General features: G+C 54.8%; 1 protein-coding gene and 1 long non-coding RNA gene across 2 annotated transcripts in view; one reads left to right on the plus strand and one right to left on the minus strand.

Annotated features, from left to right (window-relative positions):
* Positions 1-609: 609 nt before the first annotated feature.
* LOC144245547 (uncharacterized) lies at positions 610-2201 on the minus strand. Its single transcript, XR_013339287.1, has 3 exons — positions 1826-2201; positions 1448-1625; positions 610-1178 (listed from the first exon to the last, which is right to left on the minus strand). It is a non-coding gene; the product is annotated as an uncharacterized LOC144245547 (long non-coding RNA).
* A 196-nt stretch (positions 2202-2397) lies between these two features.
* CFAP100 (cilia and flagella associated protein 100) overlaps positions 2398-3144 on the plus strand; it is a 45981-nt gene continuing 45234 nt past the window's right edge. Inside the window, exon 1 of the mRNA XM_077780814.1 lies at positions 2398-2792. The gene's annotated coding sequence lies outside the window, so the exon portion shown is untranslated. The remainder of the gene's footprint in view (positions 2793-3144) is intronic.

The raw sequence follows: 3144 nt of genomic DNA on the forward strand, positions 1-3144 counted from the left end.
ACCCTCAGCTTCCTCGCAGAGATCACGGCAACCTGGCTGGGACGCCCCTTCTGCAGACGGTGGCAGGCCTACACACGGGCCTTCTCAGTCGGACACGTCCCTCGGATCATCCTATAATATTGGCACACAAGCCTCATCTGAGGCCCCAAATCTTCCATTATGAATTTTCATAAGATACTTGTTCAAACGTCAACATACAGAAATATTGCAAGAATGTTGTAATGAACCCTCACATACCCACCACCTGGATTCTACAATTAACACATATCTATTAGTTAGATTTTTTAGGCTCGAATTAAAAGTTTAAGGGGCGCCTGGGTGGCTTAGTCGGTTGAGCGTCCGACTTTCGCTTAGGTCATGATCTCGCGGTTTGTGGGTTCGAGCCCCACGTCGGGCTCTGTGCTGACTGCCAGCTCGGAGCCTGGAGCCTGCTTCAGATTCTGTGTCTCCCTCTCTCTCTGACCCTCCCCTGCTCATGCTGTCTCTCTCTCTCTCTCTCCTAGAAATAAATAAAACATAAAAAAAAAAAGTTTAGAAAGGCCGCATTTTCTCGAGTTTTCTTATCTTCTACGTAACCGATAGCCCAAGCAAAGACAAGAAATATGCATGGACCAGAGAGAATGTGTCTTTATTATGAAGTACGCCTTTGGACTTCTCAGGCTTTTTTCAAAGTGCATGCATCGTTGCTTTGGATAATTGCATAAAATTATAAAACAATTCTGGGTCAGAGTCCAGATGTGTCTGGTTCAGAGCAAAGATAAAACTCAACTGCCTGTAAATCCTGCCTCTGGCACTCCCTGGCTTTGCTGGGCGTGTGTCAGTCTCCTCACTGACAGCGGAGGTAATAACAGACCTACTTCGCAGGAGGTCTGCGCTCAGCGGGCACAGCGAACAGCACCGGGCCCACGGAACATTCTGCAAAGGTGCGCGGGTAATTCGCAACAGTTCGTAAACTTAACTGTGAATAACAACGAATTGGTAGTTCTGCTCAGTAGCTTTTCTCTCTTCGGGTCACCCATTTTCTAGACTCCTAAAAGTCTCCTTAAACAATAAGTGTCTGAGATAAACCATCTTGAAACTGTTTGCTTTCCTGCTGACACGTGACTCCAACGCACAGCTCTTTTCTGCTGCTACACGGACAGGCGGCGACTTTACACGACAGGGCGAGGACCTCTATCCTGGGGGTAACGAAACACCACTTGTCTATTCAGGGTATTAAATGCTAGCTGCTCCCCTCCACACGTGTGAGCACGCACGTGCGCGCACGTGCACACACACACACACACAATCACGTATATGGCCTAACAATATTTCCTTCGTCCCTCGTACAAAGCCCCGTAGATACCGTCAGTTGGGACACTGTGGCGATTCAGGGATCCCCGCTCCCTCCGTCTCAGGGACCCCCTCCACATTCCGTGGAGCTGGTCTTCCCACCCAGTTCACCTGCCTTGGGCAGAGCCAGGAGCCGCTGGATTCTCACTGGCCGCTTGCTGGCACAGGCACGGATCCTGCTAGAAGGACGGAGCCCCGACCGCGCCCCAGCTCCAAGCACCCTTTGTCACTCTGCAAATTCCCTAGATGCACGCGACAACGTGGTGACAGTGGTGAGGGCTTGAGGGGTTCTCCTGTTTTGAAGGAACACAGGATATCAGCTGGGGACGCGGGGGCCCACCCCAGCCCGCCTCCGCTGGTGGATCTGGGCTGTCTACACCGGCTCCCTGCTCTTTACCATCTCAGTGCCTCCCTGTCCACTGACAGCCCTTGTCATTCTGTGCTTTTTTACGTGTCTCATTCGCCCCCTGGAGTAGGGGTTCTCCCTCCTTACCCGGCAATGCAGTCACCCGAGGCTGCTTACCGCCCAGCCTGGGGGCTCTGGCCCTAGACTCGCTGCTCAGAAAGGGGCAGAATGACTTCTGTAACGAGTGCCCGGCATCTCTGATGCTGCCGGCCCCGCGGCCACACTTTGAGAACAGCCCCTCTAGAAAGTGAGGTCCACTCGGCGGAACGGCGGGTCTGTTTTTGCACCACACGCACCCCAAGGTGCACACTGAATAAATGAATCGGGGAGCGAAAAGTAGAGAGCTGGAGGAATACAGAACACGGAAGGCCGGAGGGAGGAAACTCCGCGGCCCAGGCCCCGACCCGGACACCGTCGGGGACAGCGGGGCTGGGGACTCTCTGCGCCGGGACCCTGCAGCCCGCAGGCCCCACCCCCACGCAGCCGGGCGCCTCGGCTTTGGGACGTCACCGCCCTGGATTGCAAGGAGAATGGTTGCCATGGCGACGTAAACAGAAGGCCGGGCCTTCCTGAGCCGGGAACTAGCCCTGGCAGGCGGGCCGGTGGGTGCGCGCGGGGTCGGATGGGGGTGGGGTGCGCGGGGCAGGGGGTGNGCCTCTCTGCAAGGCTGCCCGCCTGTCCTTACCCGTTACTCTGTTCGCTTTACCACATACCTACTCCCTAGCCATCCCTCCAGCCTTCCACGCCTCGTGCACCCCTGCTACACGGCCCGAGGCTCACCCCTAACGGGTAGGGGTGTTAGGAGGCGCGGCGCTGCGAACTAGTCCCTCTCCAGGCCCGAGCTGTAGCCGAATGTTGCTGCAACAGCTCGCACTTTGGAGTCAAGGAATCTTGGGCTGGAATCTCAGCTATGGTCCTTCTTTGCTGTGTGACTTTGGACACCTCACTGAATCTCTGCTTTGCTTCCTCTTTGCAAAATGAAAATTCACTCAGCAAATCGTTAAGCGCTCCAAAGATGCCCCGCTAGGCGCTTTGATGAGCCCGTTGCCTCCAAGTGAGAAAAGACCCCTGTTCTCTTGGAGGTTACTTTCAAGGGGGAAATGGGCAATGCACGGATTTTTTTTTATGACAAGTCCGATAGCGGTAATTGCAGAGAAGAAAGTCGAATGAGGTCATAGGGGGTTGGGGGAAAGAAACCATCTGGATGGAGTGGTGAGGGAAGACGTCGCTGAACTGAGGAGGGAGAGGACCCTCCCACCCACAGCTGGGCGTGGGTGGACATTTTTTGGCCAAAGAAGTGGTAAATGCAAAGAGCCCGAAACGGAGCAAGGTTGGCATGCTCTAGAAACAGAAAGATAAGGCAAGGTGATCAGAACCAAGTCAAGGAGGGGAGAGAGGCCGGGGGG

This window comes from Crocuta crocuta, unplaced genomic scaffold (genome assembly GCF_008692635.1).
Source record: "Crocuta crocuta isolate KB4526 unplaced genomic scaffold, BGI_CrCroc_1.0 scaffold299, whole genome shotgun sequence".
NCBI classification, from domain to species: Eukaryota; Metazoa; Chordata; class Mammalia; order Carnivora; family Hyaenidae; genus Crocuta; species Crocuta crocuta.